The sequence below is a fragment of the Aphidius gifuensis genome, linkage group LG4 (assembly GCF_014905175.1).
Source record: "Aphidius gifuensis isolate YNYX2018 linkage group LG4, ASM1490517v1, whole genome shotgun sequence".
NCBI lineage: Eukaryota > Metazoa > Arthropoda > Insecta > Hymenoptera > Braconidae > Aphidius > Aphidius gifuensis.
The window spans coordinates 11,245,471-11,270,461 of record NC_057791.1 but is presented as its reverse complement, the minus strand read 5'-3'; the positions used below and the strand labels follow the sequence as shown (position 1 = coordinate 11,270,461).

The window sequence follows — 24,991 nt, the reverse complement described above, 5'->3', positions numbered from 1 at the left end:
CCCTATTAAAGATAGAGTAGGAATGGCCTGATCAAGATAGCATCAGGCTATCTGTATTTTATCTTTAATAGAGTAGCCTGATCCATTCTGGATCAAATCTTGATCAAGAAAAAATTATTGCATTTATTTTTGTTTCAAATAATTTTTTCTTGATCAAGATTTGATCCGGAATGGATCAGGCTACTCAATTAAGGATAGAGTAAGGCTAGCTGGATCCAAAATGGATAAAGAAAAAAGTATCAAATTTGCGTCTTTGAATTTTACAAATTGCCTGATCAGGATAGCATCAGACTATCTGTATTTTTACCTTAATAGAGTAGCCTGATCCATTCTGGATCAAATCTTGATCAAGAAAAAATTATTGAATTTATTTTTTTTTCAAATAATTTTTTCTTGATCCAGTCTTGTTCCAGAATGGATCAGGCTATCCCTATTAAGGATAAAATAGAGATGGCCTGATGCTATCCTGACCAGGCAATTTGTAGAACCTATGAGGACAAAATTTAGTACGAATTATCGAATGCCTCAATGGCCGAGCGTGTCAAGTACTAGCGTTGTAATCCCGTGTCGAAGGGTTCGAACCCCGGTCGTAGCAATAATTAGTTAGGTAAATTATCAATTAGGTCAGTTTGTAATAATAAAGTTTATCTGTATTCTGTTAAGCGTTAGATTTCAAATTAAAAAAAAAAATAAATTTGAAATTATTAATTTTTTTTTTGAATAAATCATGTATCCTGATCCAGTTTTGATCCGGAATCTGGATCCATTATGGATCATGTATCTTTACCACAGCCTGATCAGGTATCCTGATCCATTCTGGATCCGAACCTTACGAAAAAGCGTTACATCCTGATCAGGTTCGGATCCAGTATCTGGATCCATTATGGATCATGTATCTTTACTACAGCCTGATCAGGTATCCTGATCCATTCTGGATCCAAACCTTACGAAAAAGCGTTACATCCTGATCAGGTTCGGACCCAGTATCTGGATCCGGATTGGATTTGAAATCAGGCAAGCCTGATCAGGGCTTGATCCGAACCTGACCTGAATTTCTACTCGGGTGGTTGTGGTACTAAAAAATAGAGCTCAGGGACAAAACTTTTGGTTGATATGATACGTACCGTTCTCCCTTAAAAAGAAAAAAAAAAAACAAATATTTAATTGATAAATACTAGAATACATATTTATATTCAATATCAAAAGACCCGGTAGGGTCTTCAACTCTTTTTTCCCAGCGCGAGAGAAGTTACCGTGTAATTATATAAATAGGTTGCGTGTGTGTGACGTCAAAATTTTTTATTTGTCTAATAACTCTTTAAATATCAATTTTAAATTTAAAGTAAAAATAATTTCCTCATTAATATTGATGTTTTCCTATCCAATAAGCCTACTCTCAAATTTTTCCGATAAATAATAAAATAGATACAGTACCCCGTAAATGCCATGTCACAATTTTTATTAAAAAAGATTTTTCAAACTTAAAAATGAGCCAATCCGTCACGTTCTCTTTCCCTTTTTAACATTGCCGGTCTGATCTTTTCGTCTATCTCTCCGTCCTCTACGTCCTCTATTATAAATCCATCGTTCCTATCTTTATTTCACTTCAATGTGTACGCAACTTACATACGGATACGCACATCGGATTGGTTCTTATGGGAAACGCACAATTCACCACGACGTCTGGTGGTAAGTTTCGAGAAACTATTTCATCCAGTCATTCGTATGTGGTATACACAGTATATATGCTGAATTAATAAACAAATATTATTTTTACAAATAGTTTAAAATGTCTGGTACAAAATTTTCCCCAAAATTGATTAAAAAAAAAAAAAAAACAAGACTATACGTTTCTGGGTGCAACAGTAATTCCAGGAGAAATAGAGATCTGAGTTTCTATGCATTTCCGAGGTTAGACAAACAACAACCTGTCAAAGTAAAAAATTATTTCGGTGATTTTAATCAAATAAATCAGTGTGATGCTTGGAAACGTGCATTAAAAATCAAAACAGTAAATAAAAAAGCAATGTTATGCTCTCTTTATTTTAATTATTAGGATTATACGAAGAGTAAGTATACCTATCTATATGTAAACAAAACTCTAAATACTTCAACATCACAAGTAACAAGTTTTTGTTTGTTTTAAATAATTAGCTCTCGGTGCATCAGAACCAATGCACATTTTTTAAAAAAATGCTGTCCTATCATGTAATTCACCAACTGCTTATGAAGAGAACAGAAATTGTTGTTGTGAACCTGTCACTTTAAGGTTGTACATAAATTGCATGGTCGGGCGACTTTTTGGAGTCACGAGGGTACCTATGAAACTACGTTAAAAAAAATATTTGAGCGCCCTCCTATGCCTAAAATCTTTGTGCTTTGCTGATGCGTCTTTCGTTGTATATGTTTAGGCCGGCCTGTATTTACACACACTAACACTACCCCAGCAGCAAAAATTCAGATCGTGAAACGACGCAATTACGCACACTACTACACTACTCACTGTATACCCTGTATAGTGTATCTCGTATGTTGTCAACTAAACAAATAAACTATTCATATATTTAGCATTATTTTGTTGAAAAAATAATAATGTTTTTATATATATTTTTTTTATCTAAAATGATTATTACTATAGTACTTTTGTTAGCAGTTAAATTAATAAATAAAATAAAAGAAAATTATAAAACTTGATGATTTTTTATTGAAAAAGCACCTGATCTATTTTTATTATTTATTTAAAAAAGAAATTATTTATTTGAAAATATTTATTTGAAAAAAAAAATTATAATTTATCAATTTATATGTATATTTATCAATGCATATATATATTTTTTGAATGAGTTTGTTGGTGTGAGTGTGCGCAATACACGAAACAGAGAAAAAAAATAAGAGAGAAAGCATCCGATGTTGCCATGTCTACGTTTGCAATGTGACGTCGGTCGGCTGACAACCATAAATTTCAGAACTAATTAATTAATATCTTTTAAACGGTGAAGAGGAAATGAATAATTTTTTTTCCATAATTTTTGGAATTCAACAAAGTACAAATCTGTAGAAAAAAATCGAAATTTAAATTAAGAGTTTTAAAAATACAAGCGCAAACGTACCTACACTCCCTATGCTTGCGTGTTAAAGTTGTCAACTTTGACACTAATTATCTGGATTTTCGCGAAGAGGAAAATTACGAAAAAATTCCACCAAATAGATAATTATTTCATTTAAACATTTAAAAAAAAAAATCGAAAATTAAATTCAGGGAAATCTATTTATGTACAACCTTAACCTGTCATTCGTGTAAACAAAATACATATTTATAAAAATAAAACTTACAAAGAACAGTAAATACGATAAGCAAGGACATGTTTGCATTTTTCTCCTAGACCAGCTTTGCATGAACATGTTACTGATAATATTTCACCATTAATTTTTTTAAATCGACCCTCAATATCATGACATGGTTCTTTTGGTCTTTGGATGAGATGTTTGTATACAATAGTGGCAAACACATAATACTCATCACTTGAATCAATTTTTACACCAATACTCGTAATATGTTCCGCATATATAATACGATTTGCTTCAAGGAAATTTCGTGGGGAATTCGTTTTTCGTGCCCATGACAGTATATATTCAATAGTTAATAACATTTTTTTAATAAACAATAAAATTCTATGCTAATGGTACTTGACTGAATGTCATTAGTTTCTTTTTTTGCCGACTGCTTACAGCGATTGGCCACGCCCACAGTGCGTTTCCCAATACAGGGATGGTTTGGCATGTGCTAGATTTTTTTTTTGTTTTTAAACAAATAAATAACGATTGTTCCCCAAAATAGCGTCTTATTGAACAAAAGAAGTGAAATAACATTAAAAAAAATAATAATTTTTATATACAAAAGCGACTCATTTTTTCCTTTTTCATTAAACAAAAGATGTAAAATAATAAATATATGAATAAAAAAATTAGGCACTTTTTTTTAAATTACAAAATCAAATTTACAAACTATTGTAAGAAAACTGCCTAATTTTTTTATTCATACATTTATTATTTCACATCTTTTGTTTAATGAAAAAGGAAGAAATGAGCCGCTTTTGTATATAAAAATTAATTTTTATTTTGATATTATATCTACACTGAGAGAAATATTAACTAAGAATTACAAAAGTAAAAGAAAAAATTACAAAATAAATAGTAAAAATTGCGTTCCCCCGTCATTTATCAGAATTATTCGTATATTGATAGATAATTTTTACAATAAAATTATGTAAAAAATCTGGCCATTGACTATATACACTACTAAGCCATAAAATTTACACAATTTTATTGTAATTTCTGTTTAAAAAAATGACTAAATTCACGACACTCACAAGTAAATTTTAGCAGGCTGAGAATTTACCCACTACCGGTTTTAGAATTTACTAAATTTTATCATAAATTTTATTTAAAAGTTGGACATTTTTTGTGTTAAGTTCGGCAGTTTGTGCTAGATTCACCGAGAATAGAAATCAATTCCTGGCAACATTTTTTCTTTTCTGTTTACACGCTCAAAACTCGAAAACTAATTGTTAAATAGAAAAAAGTTATTCTTGATAAATTGTTTAGAAATAAATAACTAATAATAAACCTCGCTTAACCCCATACCTAGCTTCAACCGATAAGGCTGTAGAAATGCTTGAAATTACATGACAGTTCAATCATTTGTTCAATCGGTCGGCCATCTTTGTGTTATTTCGCCCTACAAACAGAATTTTTACAAAGCTATATAGTAAAAAATATTTAGGTCTATGCTAACTTTTATATGCCTACATGATAATTTTTATTATATATATAAGAATATTTATTAAATTGTGCCGTATTTTTTATTCAACCATATAATAATTTTTATTCTTTTCACAAAACATGTCTTTATTTTAATTAACTCATAACTCATTATCTAAGAGATTAATCAAAAAAAGTAATTCTTTATAAATTGTTTAGAATTGAATTTTCAATAATAAACTTCACTCAACCCCATGTCCATCTGCAATAGATAACGATGTATAGAGGCTTGAAGTAACCCAACAATTTTTTGACATTTTACACATTTTACATAATTTTATTGTAGAATTCCATCTCTCGCGGCCAGTCCCAGAAATAAAACAAAAATTACAAAGCAGTATAGTAATTTTTATTCAACCGTGATTTTAATTTTTAGTTAATATTTCTCTCAGTGTATATAAATAAATTAAAATTATTCCAGTATTATATGTTATTAAAAATTTTTTGAATATAACAATGAAGACAATAATTATTTACGGTTTTCGCGTTTTTATCAAGTTGACCAGATTTCTTACGTTCAGTTGGTAAAATTTACAATTATTTCTGTTCTTTTTCTTACGACGACTCTCTTTTTACGTAGGCGAAGCCTATAGAATTCATACACGTTTTTTTTTAAAATGATCATATCTTGTAAAGTAATAAAGTTAGAAGAATCGTATTAAGACCAAATCATTTGTCTATAAAAATACTAAAACCGGGGACTTACTAAAAGTAATTTTAATTGTTATTTAATTTGTTATTAACAAAAAACGATCACCGTATAATTTTCAAAGTCAAATAATAAGAAAACTAAGAACAAATCATGGATGTGATTTTTTGCCAGGATATTAAGAATGACGGAATTTATAATAATCGAGTTGAAAATTGTTTTTAATGTCGTTGGAAGATTGTTAATAAACAAAAAAACAAAATTGCTGTTTTTTTATATTTTGCATAACTCTTTAAAATTTTAACTTACAAGCTTTGTTTATAGCTCAAATTAATTGTCTTTTCGATATCGAGAGCCACCCTCTTTTGATAAAATTTGCTCTGATCATTTGTAAATTAGATATCAGCAATTGTTTATAACAATCACTATCATCCTCTATGTTACAGTTGAAAAATAGTAACGAAGGAGTGATTTTAGCGATTTTTATCAAGACAGGGTGGCTCTCAGGAATTTCATATCAAATTTTTTGAGCTTAATAAAACTTTTTTATGTTAATTTGTTCAAAAGTTATCCAAAATATAAACAATTACCGATTTTTATTTTAAGCATTTTTTCTTCAAAAAAGAGTTTAAAGCGCATGCGTAAAACTTTCTTTGCTGTGGTTAAAATTTGCTTGATTGATAAAATAGTTATTTATATTACCATGTTATTGAAAAGAAAAAAAAAACTACCATGGACAAATTTTTATAAATAAAAGTAATAAACAAAATGGTTCTAAAAAAGATTTGTTTAGTTAAAGAAAAAGTAAATTGAACGATTTATTTTTTTTATATTTGTATTGATTTCTTTTTTGAACGAATCTAATAAAATTATTAATTACAAGTGGTATAACCTTAAAATTTTTTCATCTGTATTTTGATTTATCTACATAATTTGACAGGTAAAAACAGCGCGAAAAAAACAAAAAATATTTAATCATATAATTTAAAATTATTAATAAAAAAAAAAACTAAAATGAATTTGGAATAATCATCCACACAGGCTTTCGCCGGAGTTTTGAAAATTTTCAATTTTCAATAGAACGAATCCGTTACTAAAAATTTTTTTTAGTGTTTATATTTTGGCTGCACTGCAGTATGTTATTATTTGTTTGTATTCATGACATAACCTCCAAACTACTTTGACAGCATAAATAAATTGTTTACTGTAGAAAAAGATGTGATATCTCAACAAAAAAAAAAAAAGATCTGGTAACGTTTGTTGAGGTGTGTGGCCCGCGTTACCGTTGAAAATTAAAAATTTTCAATACTCCGGCTAGGGCCGTGTTGGAAAAAAAAAAAATGGCCGAATAGATAATGTTTTTTTTTTTATCAGGGGCGATAGAAATTCCAAAGCCGCTTCTTTTAAGCCAAATCCGAAGTCTTTACGACAATTGAGGGTCCGGATGCAATAACCAGTCGAGCGCTCGAAGACAAGAAAACGCTATGTTTCGGTGGGTGGAAAATAAGAAAAATTAAAATTGATAAATCAGAAAAATTAAAAATACCGTCGTTAATAGAATTGAAAAATACATATTTTTCGTGAAATAAATTTTTTTAAATAATAATTAGTTAACGTGATAAAAAATAAAAACAAAATTTTTGTTTTTGAAAAAAATACTTTTTTTTAATCATATAACTCGTGACAACTTCTTTAAAAATTAATAAATCGACTTGAATTTTTGACTGTAGCTTCATTATAAGCTGCCGATTACAACAGTATGAGCAAAAAACTCATTTATTCATATTGTTTAATTTTTATTATATGATTGTTTAACGTCGAGGAAAAATTCAATCTGTCTAACTTTGAATGAAAAAATAGTCGAAGAAATTTAAAAACTGAGTAACTTGTCAGTGGCAATATTGTTGAGCAGTATATCAAGAAGTTTTATACGAATTTTTAGATATTTTTATTAATTATTTACCGAGTTATTAATTTAACAACAAATTGCGAGTTGCCGTTAGGACTATATATGCGTGGTCTTCGGCCCCTTCTCTCGTGAACGCCTAAGCTCGCGCGTCTGTTTATCCATATAAATACAAGCAGTATGCGCGCTATTTGTTGTTAAATTAATAACTCGGTAAATAATTGATAAAAATATCTAAAAATTCGTATAAAACTTCTTGATATACTGCTCAACAATATTGCCACTGACAAGTTAATCAGTTTTTAAATTTCTTCGACTCTTTTTTCATTCAAAGTTAGACAGATTGAATTTTTCCTCGACGTTAAACAATCATATAATAAAAATTAAACAATATAAATAGATGAGTTTTTTGCTCATACTGTTGTAATCGGCAGCTTATAATGAAGCTACAGTCAAAAATTCAAGTCGATTTATTAATTTTTAAAGAAGTTGTCACGAGTTATATGATTAAAAAAAAGTATTTTTTTCAAAAAAAAAAATTTTGTTTTTATTTTTTATCACGTTAACTAATTATTATTTAAAAAAATTTATTTGACGAAAAATATGTATTTTTCAATTCTATTAACGACTGTATTTTTTATTTTTCTGATTTATCAATTTTACTTTTTCTTATTTTCCACCCACCGAAACATAGCGTTTTCTTGTCTTCGAGCGCTCGACTGGTTATTGCATCCGGACCCTCAATTAGTTTAAAAGTTATAAACGTTTTTTTTTTTTTTTTGGGGGATAAATCCAATACTGTGGCTGAGCCTTTCGGCTCTTAGCCTCCGTAAAACAAAGTTTTTTTTACAAAAAAGTGTCAAGTATTCGAAATTGTCACACGGAGAAAAATTTTCAGCAAATTTTGCTATGGCGCCATATCATTGAGGGTCTATCTTCTGACTATTCAAATATTTACTATTATGTTAACAAAAAAAAACAATTTTTGTCTTGAAAAATTAAAATGTACCATAGCAATTTATATAATGTTTTTTTTTTGCTATGTTCAGATTAAAAATTACAATGCATAAAGAAATTTTTACGAAGGCCAAATTTAAAAGTTAAAATAATCCAGCCTAAAAATTACATTGTACCATAGCAAAATATATATATATTTTTTTTTGCTTTGTTATTCATAAAATTTTACGTTGTTGCTGTGGACAAAATTAAAATGATCCTCTGAAAATTTACAATGTGCCATAGTAAAAATTTAATTCTCTTAGAAATCCTATAGGTGTCACTGATAAATACAAAGCAACATGGTTAAAATTACAATGGGCCATAGCAAAAGCAATGACAGACTCAGAAATGTCAACCACCCCCACTTTTTAGCCGACCGCGCAGGCGTGTCTTTGCTTATGTTTAATGAAAAACAAACAAATGTTAGCTTTTGTAAATGTTGTTGTGGCGCAGCGGATAACGCGTAGGCATTCTGTTCGGAAGGTTTGGGGTTCAAATCCTGGTTTAGGTTAATAAATTAAAAAAATATAATAAAATAAAAAGAAATAAAAAAAAAACAAATAAATAAATTATATAGATATTGACAATAAAAAAAAAAATTTTTATAATATTTTCAATAAATGGAATAAATTTTGCGTTTGACCATAACAAAAATTACTATGGTACACAAAAAAAAAAATAGCCACGCCCACACGATATTTTGCTATGGCCCATATGAAAATATCATGAAACCGAAAGATGGCGCAGCTCAGCTATGGGCCATTGTAAAATTTGCTATGTTTTTTTCGTAAAAAAAAATAAAAAATTCTCTCCGTGCATTAATTGTGAGAATATATTCATTAAGAGGTGATACCAGAAAGTCAAGAAGAAAAGATATTCTTGACGAATGTAATTAAGTCTAAACTATTGAAAATAAAAATTTTGAACTTGACCCCACCTGGTTTTTACCAAATAAAATTTCAGTATTCAATATATTTTACATCAGGTGGGGTCAAGTTAAAAATTTTTTTTTTAATATAGTTTAGACTTAATTACATTCGTCAAAAACATATTTTCTTCTTGTCTTTCTGGTATCACCTCTTAATTAATATACTCATTATTAATGACAAACTTTGTTTTTTTTTTTTTTTTTGTTGAGATAATTCTTTTTCTTAAGGCGGTATGTAAATCCCAAGGTAGGATGATTCTTTGGGTTCAAAGAGGCACCCTTGTAACCATAGCTTAAAAAAATAATAAGTGCCCTCTAATGTCTAAAATTTGTATACTTTACTGACGCGTCTTTAGAAGTATGAGTGAGGGCGCCTCGTATTTACACACACTAATACTACTTCAGCAGATTTTCAATGCTTCGCCTGGTACTTTTTGACTGTTTTTGACCCTAAATTTTCGTCTTAAATAATTAATAACTTTTAAAATTCGTGGTAGAAATCGATGATTTTTTTTTATTATTTTTGTAATTAAAAGAAGTATAAGCTGTAGTAAAATAAAGGTTTTCTGTAAGAGCGTTTTTTCAATAGAAGTGAAAACGTGCCGATGCTTCCTATGCTTATGTGTTAAAGTGTTAAATTGTTGTCAACTTTGACCCTAATTATCTCGGTCAAATCGTGGTAGAAAATTACAAAAAAAATTTGTTTAAATAGATCTTTACTTCATTAAAAAAATGAGCCTACTTTGATCAAAATCTGTGAGAGGGATTTTTTTTTCAATATTTTGACATACCGCCTTAAATATCATTAAAAGGCCAAAAGCGGTATTCAAAAAATATTTTGAATGACGCAGAGAAAATTTAAAGAGAATATACAATACTATTTTCTTTAGGCGAAATACTCCGATTTTTTTACCCCGAAAACAAAAAAAATCAAGAAAATCCAAGTGGTTTTTATACCAGAATCCAAAAAAAAAAATTACCACTTGTTTACGTTTTTTCCAAATAAGAAAAAACTATGAAATTATATTCTGATGCTGATTCAACATTATAAAATCTTATATTATATGATATCCAAAATACTAAATAATAATGAATAATAAAAAAGTGCAACAGGCCAGTACTATTGTAACAGGTCCAAGGACGAACATATATCTACAAGATGACACACACACACTTACACACAAACTTTAGAGAAGTGATACACACAACGATGCAAAGAAGAGAAGCGAACCTCTCGTCAGAGCTTACCTGATGCATATAAAAATAAAACAAAAAAAATACCACCAGAAGCGGTCGTTTTGTAACATTCCACAGTATTGAATGCCACGGTCGAATATTTTTCTTGAGTCTTTCTCGCTTCTTCCTTCGTCATCGTATTCACTCCAAAAAGAGGTACAGCACTGGTTTCGAAGAGACTCATACTGTATAATGTATATTAACTCACGTATTAGAGAGCCACGGCATCGAGGAATCACTAAGAAGGTTGTACTTAAACAAAAAGCAATATTTACAGAATGTTGGAGATGCAGTGAATTCTTAATTAATATCTTAAGATTATAAAAAAAACTGTCACCTGAAATTGGACGACATATCAACTCGTCCTAAAAAGAATCACGGATCTCATTTTTATCTATAGATTTTTTAATACACAGTTTTTATTAGGACACCTCAATATTATTTCTGTAAAATCTTGATGATATATTCTCTGTACTTCATTTACATACGCGAATATTCACTTGCAATATCCATTGCATTACCCTTATCTTGTCTTCACACGTACAGCAATTATGCATATTATTATACAGAATAAATATAGGTATATAGTTCTATGTGTATCCAAAGTCACTTACGTGCGTACCTTCAGAAGTTTTTCTTCACTTCTTTCAGATTTCCCGAGTAAAACTTTTAGATGATTCTCAAACTTTCGAAACCTAAGCAAGATGTTGGACGCAGTTTTCAAATATTTCTATAGAATATATATATATATTTTATGTAAGTTTGGAAAAATTAAGCCCTGGACTCTTGATGTATACGTCGTCTCCACAGTTATAAAAAAAACAAAACTTATATCGTTTTCATTAAATCTAAATTTTACGTATCTATAATGAATAATTTAAAAAATATCAAACTATAGTCATATAGGCAATTTCATAAAAGTATCTTTTCATCCTTAAAATTGAGTTTTCAAAGTTTTTCATACGTTCTAGAAAAAAAAATTATATGCAGCTTGATTATGGAATATTGACCTATATTGTTTATTTTTTTTTTATTGTGTTATGCCTATCAAAAATTCAATTTGTGTAACTTTGGATGAAAATCAAATAAGAGAAAGTTGAAACTTGACTAACTTGTCAATGACAATATTGTGGAGCAGTATACCGAGAAGATGTATACAAAGTTTTAGCTGCTTTTATTAATTATTTACTCAGTTATAAATTTAACAACAAAATGCGTGTATATCGTTAGTATTTTGGAATATCACTGATAAAAATTTTATTGTTGATTAAGGAAAAAATTACTTCGTTTTAGGAAAATCAAAAAAGGTTTAATGGCCTGTTGTGTAGAAAATAATTATTATATTTCAACCCAGATGGATTTGTTATGAATAAAAAATTTTTAAAGTCCAAAAAAAAAAGTTGACTTTCAGTTTATGATAATTGATTATTGAAAATTTTCGTACAGCCCTATTAGGAGTATTACTTGAAAACAGTGCCGTAACAAGGGGTGGGCAAGAGGGGCAACTGCCCAGGGCGCAGTGTAAAGGGGGGCGCACTTAGAAGCGCGTCACAAGAAAAAAAATATTCTTTTTTAAACAATTAAAAAAAAAATTATATTTTCAGGAAAGAAATTGACTACTGTCATTTATGATCATTCAGATATTACATAAACATGATTGTCTTTCTAAATTTTGAAGTTAATCGTCCTCATTATTGTCATTTGTCATTTAGAGACAATCGTGCTAAAACAATATTAAAAATGCAAAATAAGACAAAAATATACTTAATAATTTGAATTGAAATTTTTTTTTGTTTCTTCTGACAACGGCCAAGACACGATCCTCTATACTCTAAAATTCTACCTAATTCTACCTATCACTAACATCGTACTATAACCGACTTAACCAGTAACGCAGGTTAACATGGACCGATTTTTATTCTGCTTGTATTGACTATATATGCCAAAGGTTTGCCTATCCTTTTTTTAATTGACATAAATTGAGATGATTGAGGCAAATGGCTGAGAAATTAATTCAGATTACGAATTTATTTATTTGGTCACATCCTTTTCTTAGCAACATTTGCCATAATTAATTAATAAAAAAGCTATTGCCAAATATTGCTGAGAAAAGAATGTATCACCAAATATATTATTTCCTAGTCTAAATGAATTCGTTAGCTATTTTAGACAATAATTTCAATTTATGATAGGAGATATTGCTAAGGAATTAATTTAGACTAGGAATTAATATATTTGGTTACATTCTTTCCCTAGATACATTTGCCATAATTAATTAATCAAAAAGCTATTGGTGACTGTTGCTAAAGATTGGATGTAACCAAATAAATTATTTCATTATCTAGATCAATTTCTCTGCAATGGTTTCTATAATACAATAGAATCATTGTGCCAAATTGATTGTATCTTCAATAGACTTCGATGACATCATAGATGAATTTTCCAGCGACAACGCCAGAAGACAAAAACTGTTTTGATTTTCTAATGATCTATTCTTCATCTATAGGTATCACTTTTAAAATATTTTGTCTTCTATATTAATATCCACAACAATTTTTATTTAAAAAATAAAATAATTTCAGTATATTCTGGCGGTTTTGCTTGTTATATATATTATTGTTAAATACACCTAACAAATGATTTCTTTTTTATATATTATATCGATAAAAATAGGGCGCAAAATATAATTTTGCCCAGGGCGCAAAAATTCCTTGTTACGGCACTGCTTGAAAAAGAAAAGAAAAACATTGGAAAATAAGAATTAGAACCTAAATTCAAGTAATTTTAGCTTCCCGAGTGGAAATTGAATCCGGCTTGGCCGGATCCTGATCCGAATCGGATCCAGTATGGCTAAGGCTAACCGGATCCGGCTTTCCTTACTCTTTCTTGATCCGAATCGGATCCAGATTGCCGGACTTTAGTTGGACTTTATTTTTTTTTTCAAAGTTATCTCCGGGTTCAGTCAGGTTTGGCTAAGGCTAACCGGATCCGGCTTTCCTTACTCTTTCTTGATCCGAATCGGATCCAGATTGCCGGACTTTAATCGAACTTAATTTTTTTTTTCAAATTTATCTCCGGGTTCAGTCAGGTTTGGCTAAGGCTTTTTTTCAAATTGATAAAATTTATTTCACTACTAAAGAAAAAAAATACAAAAAAAAAAAAAAAATTTTTTATCGAGAGAAATATTTATTTCAAATGGATTGAAACACATTTTATGAAGAAAGGGTTTTTCTTGTTTCGTATTGTAGAAATATTCCCGGAAATGTTATTTTTTCTTTATTAACCAATGATAATAAAATGAAGTTAGTATTTAAAATTGAAAAATAAAAACTCTAACATATAATCTGGTGTACTCCATTCTGTACTCAAAAAATTATAATAAACGTCGCAACATTTTTTGGCTGGATATTAATATTGTTTTTTTTCAAAATGAGCAATATTCCCTAAATCCAAGGAAATCCATATCTGTATTTAAGTAAAATACACGTTTTAAAAATATTTTTTTTTTGTAATCAAGTTTTTTTGTTTCATAAGAGAGATTTAAGAATATTATTTATATAAAAATTACCATGCATGAATGGATCCTGCGCATTATAAATCATTTTTTTATTTCTTTAGGTTAATAAAATTAATTTCAGTAATAAAAAAAAATTATAGTCAAGTCCCCTAAGGTGCACCCTAAGTGTTCCGTAGGATTTTTTATTTTTTTCTTGTTGTTCGATTTGTTTTTTCATTTTATTGTAAAATAAATGACTATTTTTTTTGTTTTGTTTTAATTTCTAATGTTGTTTATTTCTGTTGTTTAATGAAAAAAAAAAATAAACGACCGGAAATTTCAAAAAAATAACGTAAAGTCTACAGATGAAGCGTCGTCGATTGAATCATTGCCGGATCCGATCCGTCAACATTTGAAATTGGGCCCTGTCGAAAAATGGCACTATCACATCTGATAAGGCCCAAAAACTAAAAATAAATATAATGATTGCTTTTGGGAAAAAAAAAAACATAAATTTCATTTAACATCAACTAATTCGGTTCGGTGGTTCAAAAAATATCTTGCAAAAACAAATTCTGACACTACATTTTGTTTAATAAAAAAAAAAATAAACGACCAAAAAATTTCAAAAAAATATCGTAGAGTCTACAGATGAAGCGTCGTTGATTGCATCATTGCCGGATCCGATCCGTCAATATTTGAAATTAGGCCCTGTAGAAAAATGGCACTATCACAACTGATAAGGGCCAAAAATTGAAAATAAATATGATGAATGCTTTTGGGAAAAAAATGGAACCTAATGGGCTTCGTAGAAGCCAATTCGATTCATAACTTTTGTTTTTATCGCGAAATAACAAAAAGTCACACGAAAAGTGAAAACATAAGTGTCCTACGGAACACTAAAAATGATGAAACAGTTGCTGAAGAAAATTTAATATTCATACTAATAATTTTTTTTTCACGTTAATCAGGCGAGTTTTTAGTGTGTTATTTTTAAATTTTAATAATATTAAGTATCACAATATATATATTTTTTACTTTTACAATCTAAAATCAAACTTTTTAATTTAAAATTTTTTTTTTCTTGAATTCAGGGAAAATTTTCAGGTTCTAAATTTATACTTACTCAACTGTATTGTTTATAATTCGCGCCACATTTTTTGTTTCTTTTTTACTGGATTATGTACTTTTTATAATAGTTTTTTTTTCTCATCTTCAAATGTTCTGCAGAGAATCACATTTATTCTTGAGAGGTCAAGTTAGTTAATTTTCACTTCTTTCAAAAAATTTTTTCTTCATTTCAGGGATTTGTATATTCATTTGAATAAGAAATCATGTTTAGAAAAAATTTATTTAATTTAAGTGGTGCTGTTTTTTCAATTGAGTGGAATTTTTAAATTTTATCGTAATTTCCCTTGAACGAACTATTTTACTTAATGATTTTACTAAATTTTACTAAATGGAACACCCAAAAAAATATTTTGACTCATATTTTTTTTTATTTTTTCGTCACGGCAAGCCGCCGTTGAAGCTATATATGCTTGATCGTTACCCCCTCTCTCGTAAACGTGTATGCTCGCGCGTTTGTATATTCATAAAAATACAAACGATAGACGCGCAATTTGTTGTTAAATGAATAACTCAGTGAATAATTAATAAAAATACCTGAAAATTTAGATAAAACTTCTTGATATACTACTACACAATATTGTCGCTGACAAGTCAATCAATTTTAAAATTTCTCCGACTCTTTTATCGTTTGAAGTTAGACAAATTGAATTTTTCCGTGGACATGAATCAATAAATAAAAAAAAATAAACAATATGAATAAATAATTTTTTTAATAATGCTGTTGGCATCACTAGATTATTATAAAGCTACTGTTAAATTTTCAAGTTGATTTATTTATTTTTAAGAAAGTTATCACAAGTTATATATTGAAAAAAAAGTATTTTTTTCAAAAAAAAAAAAGTTTGTTTTTAATTTTCAACTTGTTAACTAATAATCATAACAAAAAATTTATTCGAAGGAAAATATGTATTTTTTAATTTTACAAATGATGGTATTTTTTTTTTTTGTAATATTTCATGTTTGATTTTTCACCCAGAGCAACGTCGTGTTTTCTTGGGCTTCGAGCGTGCGGCCGGTTATTGCATCTGGACCCTCAATTATAGCCAAACAAACAATACCTACATATTTTTACCAGCCGTTCGGAATATATTAAAAAATTTTATTTGAACTCTTTTTTCTACTTGATGAGTTTTATCAATCATTAGTATAAAATTAGGAAAAAAAAATCGATATATCGGAATTTTTAAAATCATTGATTATTGAAAATTTCTGAACAACAATAATTGGATGAAAATAGAAAAAAATAAAAAAAAATTAGCGTGTTGCGAGTACGCGCGGGGGAAGTGAAACTTCTTTCAGAGTAATGTCACGCTGAATATTAATAATAATAATAATAATAATAATATTAATACTGACAATAATATTCAAATATAAATATTATTAGTTAATAATAATTATTAGTATTTATATTTCGAATATTATTATTATAAATTTTATTATTTATATCGTCACATTAATGGAAAAAGGGCGTAAGGAATTTTTTCTAAAAGAAAAAGGGTGTGAGTGCGAATTTATAAATTTTCGGGTTTTGCATCCAATTTTAAGGCTTAAAGAAAAAAAAAAAGTGCGTATGTTCAGGGACTTACGCCTTTCTTCCATTCTCAAAATCATTTTTAATAAAAGATGAAGATTTGTAATTATTTTTATGTTTTTCTTATTGATAATAAATTATGTATAATTATCAGTAAACAATCAATAATTTAAAAAATCCTGCCATTAAATGAATTTCAAATAAAATTGAAAGTATGCCCTTCATCTTTTATCAAAAATTATTTTGATAACGGGAAAAAAGGCGTAAATCCTTGGACATACGCTCTTTATCCTTCATCAAAGGTTGTTACGCCCATTCTCGCTTTTTTTTAAGTATTAAAATTAGATGAAAAACCCGAAAATTTATAAATTTGCACTTACGCCCTTTTTCCTTTAAAATTGACGTTTTTGGCACTTACGCCCTTCATTCTTTAATGCGACGATATAATTGATACTATCGATATTATTACTAATATTATATTGATATTATTGTTAATCATAATATTATTGGAGTTATTATTATTTATAATAATATTATTCATATATAACCATAGTATAAATAAAATAATAATTTCAAAAATATCATCGATAATAATAATATCAATATAATATTAGTAATAATAACAATAATATTATCGATTTATAATAATATCAGTGATATTAACAATATGAATAATAATATTGACAATAACATTCATATATAAATATTGATAATTATTAGTATTGATATTCAAAATATTATTATTATAGATATTATTATTGATATTAATACTATTGTGAATAATTGGTAATATTATCAAAATTATTGTTGTTATAATTATCATTTATATATATTTATAATAATTTTATTGTTATTATAATAATGATTCTTTAAACCCGCGAGATAACTATTGCTTGATACGTTCAAATGAATTTTTTTTAAAAATCAATTATTTAAGTATTAAACTCAGTTGAACTGTTTAATAATATTTAAATAAATAAACAAACAAAAAGTCGCACACGCATACACACATAGAAGCTGACGCTCACTGACGCTCCGAGACCCGAGTTTATACGCTATATATAGTGCATGTATAATGCTTGCCGGTATAGCAGAGAGTATAGTAGAAAGTATACGGGAGAGTAAACGCCAGAGTAAACGCCAGAATATACGCCAGAGTATACGCGAGCGCGTAACGCTAGCAGGGCCTCGAATTTTTTTGCTACCCTCCGTAAAGAAGTTTCACTTCAATAAAAACAAACAATATTTTCATAAATGAATGAAAAAAATTTGTTTAAATGTGTACTTATTTTTATTTTGTTCAATTACAACAACACGCCGAAGATGTTTACACATAATAAACCCGCGAGTCTAGATGGCTCACAAAATTTTTTTCCAAAATTTTTGTTGTGTGTTCTTTCTGAGATATATAATATACAGTATATATATGTATAGTGCATACTCATTTTATTTACATTTTTCTTAAAACGAGCGAATGTTGTTGATGATGAAGATGTAACGAGAATAACAATTTTCACTAATTTGAATCAAGATAAAACGTTAAAGTTTTTGACAATTTTTGTACTAGTTCATGAATTAATATGGAAAAGGGTGAATTCAGTTCCACCAGATGTGACTAGGTACACATTCTAATGTATATAAATGGTCGGAAAACAATGGCCCAGGGGGTAACCATGGGGTACCACGGAACTGAATTCATCTAGGTCCATTAATATTGTTTCACATATTGTTGGATTTATGTCAAGATTTTTGTTTATCTTGTTTGCAAAATCTTCAAGTGTATCTCTGATAGTGGGTATTTCCAGCTATGCATATAACTAGATCGCCAACCAATGAGTATGTGTTGTTACCATCCTTAAGGTCAAATGAATTCAATATGTCGCTTGTTAAAATATTAAAAAGTACATTGAAAAAAAAAGTTCTACCGGATAAAATTTTTGTTCTAGAAAATTTTTAGTTTTGAAAGAAGAAAAAAAGTTCTTGTTATGAATGGAAAACTTCTTGTTAGAATACAAAAAAATTCTTAAAACATGACAGATTTAGATTTGAAATGAAACTAAATGAGTTTTGAAAGAAAAAAAAATATTCTTATAATGACAAAAAAACTTCTTGAAATAAATGCTCAAAAGGTCTTGAATTGAGACGCATACTTCTTAAAAAAAGTTTTTTGTTCTCACTTCAAGAACAACAGTTCTAACTTTTTGAACAAGGCTTCTTGGAAATAATTATAATTAAAAAATGGTATTGAATATAGACGCATATTTCTTGAAAAAAATCTTTCGTTCTCATTTCAAGAACAACAGTTCTAAATTTTAGAAAAAGAGTTCTTGAAAATAATCAAGAACAAAAGGATTTCTATTAAGTCAAATTCCGATTCGATTCAAGAAGTAAATAACTACTGATTCAAATAAAAAAAAAAATTATTTATTTGACATTACTTTTGTTAATTAACAGAAGTACATACAGTGCAACTGTACATTATGAACAATGTTTTTTTTTTCCTAAACTAGTAACCTATGAGGAAATTCGAACCTTCGACCGACGCAAACCACGATATCTTAAACCTAACGACTTTCCCCCAGCCACAAGCGCATGTACGTGACGGACGAAAATTTCTGTTCTCGTAAAACATGATATTTGAGAAGAATGATTAAGTCATATTCGAATTAAGAAACTAACGTTCAATATCAAATACTTACTGAAAAATAATTAAAAAAAAATTAATAGAAAACTAATCTTTAGTCGGTATTTATTTTCTATAATATTATCATATTATTATTAAAGTAATACAAACATAGAAAAAAAATATTTTATTATGTCTTATAAGTTGCTTTATGATATATGTAAAAAAAATAATAAGCAAATTATTTTTCTTTTGACTTGTTAACAAAATTAACATTAATTTGAATATTACTTATTTTCTTCTTTAAATGTCATGCTCATAAGAACAGAAATTTCCGTCCCGTCGTTAGGTTTAAGTTATCGTGGTTTGCGTCGGTCGAGGGTTCGAATCCCCTTATAGGTTATTAGTTTAGGAAAAAAAAACATTGTTCACAATGTACAGTTGCACTGTGCTTCTGTTGATTAACAAAAGTAATGTTAAAAAAATAATTTTTTTTTTTATTCAAATCAGTAGTACTTTTTGAATCAAAATTTGACTTAATAGAAATCCTTTTGTTCTCAATTCAAGACACAACTTGATTATTTCCAAGAACTCTTGTTCTAAAATTTAGAACTATTGCTCTTAAAGTGAGAACAAAAAGATTTTTTTTAAGAAGTATGCGTCTCAATTCAAAACCTTTTTAGCATTTATTTCAAGAAGTTTTTTTGTCATTACAAGAATAATTTGTCTTTTTTTAAAACTAATTTAGTTTCATTCTAAATCTAAATCTGTCATGTTTCAAGAATTTTTTTGTCTTTTAACAAGAAGTTTTCCATTCATAACAAGAATTTTTTTTCTTCGTTCAAAACTGAAAATTTCAGTTATATTCAATACGGAACAAAATCGGAGTCATACGAAGAAAATCGGAGAAATATCGGAGAAAAACGGAACTGTACAACAACCTAATACTCATACTGAAAAGTTAAAGGAAAAAAAATAAGACATTGACATGACTCTGCAGAAGAGTTTATTCATGAAAATAATAAGGCTCGTGGCATCACTAATTGGAGTATTTGATGGATCAGAGTCGCATTCAGTCAATACATTATTGTTGGTTGTTTCAATATGTTAGTTTTGGAGTTCTATTGATTGTTTTTTCTGGAATAATCTGTTAATTATTCAGAAGAATTTATTGTGTTTCCTCTGGTCGATTTAGCTGACTTATTTTGTCATTAATTTCGATCAATATTAATTTTCTTAATTATGAGGATTCTATCACTTAGTAGTTAGATGTATTTTTTTCTAATCGTTTTGTGAATTTATCTGATTTAGTTACAACACTGGGAAAAAAAAATTCTGACATTTAGAAATAAACTGCTTGGCAAAAACAATTTTGAAAAAAGAAATAATTTTTTTTTTATAAATTATAATTGTTTTGTAAAGAGAAAGAAAAAAGTCTTGAATGAAACGAAATTTGTTTATTACATCCAGATGGCGTTTTGTGTCGAACGATAGATTGTTTTCATCAAGAAAAAACCTTCTAAAAAGTACCCCCACCACGCCTTGACACGAACACTACTACGTTCCCTATAATAGACTACATTCTTGTTTCGAACGGCAAGGGGTATTTTTTAGAAATAAACTTCTAAAGTTATGCCATGTGGTGTTTTCATTCAAACGGTGGCTGTTCGTAAAAAAAAAATTGTCATTTATTTAAAACGAGGTAACGTTTGTTTCAAATGACAGATGACTCAATATAAACAATAACAGTAATGAATTGAATAAATTATAATTTGTTACAAGCAAAAAAGCGTTTTCAAGGAATTAATTTTTTGTTTAATACAAACCATTTTTTTTTCTAATCAAACTAATGATATGTTGAAAATGTAAAAAAAAAATTAAAAATTTCGTAGAGTGTCTGGGTGGAATAAAGGCACGAGGGCTCGGAGATCCATGGAACGCGACGTTGTTCGCGTTAAATTTAGAAAAATTTCAACATGATTTTAAAAAAGAAGAAAAACTATCATCATGTAAAGAATCAAAAATGACATATTTTCTTTTAAACAAATTATATTCAATTACAATTATTTACTGATTTAAAAAATAAAGTTTATTAATTTTTTTTCGAAAAAAACATCATTTTTTCAGATTTAACTCGTCATAACTTTGTTAATTAATAAATCGATCTGAAACTTGGCATATAGGTTTGTTATAGTCTAGCGGTAATAAAAATAAAATATGTTTATCAAACTTTCAATTAAAAAAGTGTCGAGAAAATTTTAGAATTAAAAAACTTATCAGTGCCCTGGTGGAAATATTACTCCGGCATTACTCCGGCATTATTCCGGCATTACTCCGGCATTACTCCGGCATTTCTCCGTTTTTGGCCCATTTCCGGAGAAATTACTCCGGCATGGAATTGATGGCGGAGAAATTACTCCGGCATGAGATTCGTGCCGGAGAAATTATTCCGGCATGAAGTTGATGCCGGAGAAATTATTCCGGCATGAAGTTGATGGCGGAAAAATTACTCCGGCATGAAATTGATGGCGGAGAAATTATTCCGGCATGAAATTGATGGCGGAGAAATTATTCCGGCATGAGGTTGATGGCGGAGAAATTATTCCGGCATGAAGTTGATGGCGGAAAAATTACTCCGGCATGAAATTTATGGCGGAGAAATTATTCCGGCATGAGGTTGATGGCGGAGAAATTATTCCGGCATGAGGTTGATGGCGGAGAAATTATTCCGGCATGAGGTTGATGGCGGAGAAATTATTCCGGCATGAAGTTGATGGCGGAAAAATTACTCCGGCATGGAATTGATGGCGGAGAAATTATTCCGGCATGAGGTTCATGCCGTAGAAATTGTTCCGGCATGGGATTAATGCCAGCAAAATTATTCCGGCATGGGATTGATGGCGGAGGAATTATTTCGGCATGGGATTGATTGCGGAGGAATTATCCCGGCATAGGATTCGTGCCGGAGAAATTATTCTGGCATGGGATCAGTGAAGGAGAAATTATTCCGGCATTAGATCTGTGAAGGAGAAAAAACTCCGGCATAAAACTAGTGGTGGATTCATTTTTCCGACATTAACTTCATGCCGACAAAATTATTCCGACATGAGATTGACGGCGGAAAAATTACTCCGCCATGAGATTGATGGCGGAGTAAATACTCCGGCATGAAAGTAATGTCGGAAAAATTAGTCCGCCACTAGTTTTATGCCGAAGCATTTTCTTCAGCATTCATCTTATGCCAGAATAATTACTCCGGCATAACATTAATGCCGGAGTAATTAATTCGGCATGAGATTACTAAAAAACAATGTAGAAATGTTATATGTTCATCAATTTTATCAAATATATTTATTTAAACTAACCATCACATTTGTGACTCAGAAAAACTAAAATTATATTTTCGGAATGTGGTACGTTTATAATTAACGGCCTTTCCAAGATCTATAAATTCATCATCAATCATATAATGTACACGCCATGATAAATCAGCAGCACATTGACGTAATTTTGGCATAACACGTTGTTCAACATCTTCTCGTTGTAATAATGTTGCAATATACTAACACATGCATCAACAGCTAATAAACGAACAGAATCTTGTTCATCTCGTGCAAGTATAACAAACATTAGAATTGAATCAGATTTTAAATACTCAATTTCAACAACTTTCGCAAATTCTCCCAATTTTGATGATGCTGAATGTCGCCCCATTAGTGTATCATCTTGACATAAATTACAAAAATGATTTCTTGATTCAGCTGATGTTGCTGTACTTACACGTGGATAAGATACACTTATTAAACCACATGTCGATGTTCTTGACGTAAACCAATCACCAGATGCCAAACGTTGTACCAATGGAACAAAATGTATCAACTCACAACGAGTATGTTCAGCACAAAGTGCCAAGGCAATCGTTGAAAGTTTTTTGATTGAATTTAATCGCAGCTATAAAATAAAAATATATTCATTAATTGTAATAAAATAAAATGTTCATCATATTTACATTTTAAACAAATTTTAAGTCAACTGATATGATGAAATTAATATAAAAAAAAACCGCTCCAGTTATAACCTCATTGTTACAAACACTTGCTGACTAAGATCGAGTTATTTTTTTTTTTTCAAACATAAAAAACTTTGGTAATATTTGAAAAATAATAATTATTGTACTTACTTGTAAATTTTCATTTTATAAGTCATCGATCAGAACTGCAATTGGATAAAGACTGTCGTCGGTTGGTGAGTCGGCTGCTGCCATTTTGCTGAACCACAAATTTATAGAAGCAGAATTCATTTATTCTGAGTGTTTTAATATTAGCCCTGGGCACAATATGGCTTTTTTTATTATTTTATTTGTTTATTGATATGATTTTCCATTGCCTTATATACTAGGGCACAACACTACAACTTTTTTCTTTTAACAAGATAATGAATAAAAACAATCTACGTTGCTTCCACTGCTTCCACTGCTATGCCTGCTATGCTACAGTGGCGCACACATGTATATGAGTAGCGATGGTGAGCAGTCAAGAAGACTAGAAATACAGGAGGACGAACTTGTTCAAACCGTTCCGTTGTGCGATGAGGGCGCTAGGCGAACGTGCGCTTTTAATGTTAATTATTAAACATACTCTGACAAACATCATGTGTATATGCTCTATTAGTGTTTGTCAGAGTATGTTTGTATTGTGCGCATTGTAAAAAAAAAGCGATACAAGTCGCGCACGTTACCCGGGTACTACTAGCGCCCCTCAATTATGCGGCGACCATATAGCGGAACGGTTTTTATATACAGGCGAGATAGGGAGTAAGTCCTCCTGTATTTCTAGTCTTCTTGTGAGCAGTAGAGGTGGTATTTCTGGCAGCCGTCCGGCGACTCGGCGAGGATTAGATTATAAATGTGTGAGTGAACTTGACAATTTTTTTTTTTTATAAAGCATGTGTATGTGCGGGGTTGGATGTGGTTCTCCATGAACCAAAAGAACACAAAAGAATAGATTGTCATATTATAAAAATGTTCAACCGATGAAAAATACTTCTAGTTTGTCTGCTCAAAAATAGTATTTATTAATAACAATTGTAATATTTTCTCCGCCATCAATCCCATGCCGGAAAAATTTATCCGCCATCAATCTCATGCCGGAGTAATTTCCCCACCATCGATCCCATGCCGGAGTAATTTTCCCACCACTAATCTCATGCCGGAGTAATTTCTCCGCCATCAACCTCATGCCGGAATAATTTCTCCGCCATCAATTTCATGCCGGAGTAATTTCTCCGCCACCAGCCTCATGCCGGAGTAGTTTCTCCGGAAATGGGCCAAAAACGGAGTAATGCCGGAGAAAGCCGGAGTAATGCCGGAGAAAGCCGGAAAAAGCCGGAGTAACGGCGGAGAAATATTTCTACCAGGGTGGCAACATTATTCATCTATTGCGCAAGAGATTAGTATTTACAATGACTTGAGAGTGCGCATACGTTTGCTATGGACCTACATGGGCATGCAAACATATAAACGGTGGCAGCGTCAGCTCACAATTTGTTAATTAATTAATAACTTGGTTAATTATTGCTAAAAAATTTGAAGATTTAAGTAAAACTTTTTGATATAAAGATGAACAAAACTATATGACAAGTTTCAGGTCGATTTATTAATTATTAAGTTATG

The 24,991-nt window shown here is 29.6% G+C and overlaps 1 protein-coding gene and 1 long non-coding RNA gene across 7 annotated transcripts in view; one reads left to right on the top strand and one right to left on the bottom strand.

The window, feature by feature from the left end:
• LOC122855049 (protein jagged-1b) overlaps positions 1-24,991 on the top strand; it is a 97,066-nt gene that overhangs the window by 50,500 nt on the left and 21,575 nt on the right. The gene's annotated exons all lie outside the window — the stretch shown is intronic.
• On the bottom strand, positions 22,768-23,814 carry LOC122855051. The gene is made up of 2 exons (XR_006374034.1): positions 23,501-23,814; positions 22,768-23,271 (listed from the first exon to the last, which is right to left on the bottom strand). It is a non-coding gene; the product is annotated as an uncharacterized LOC122855051 (long non-coding RNA).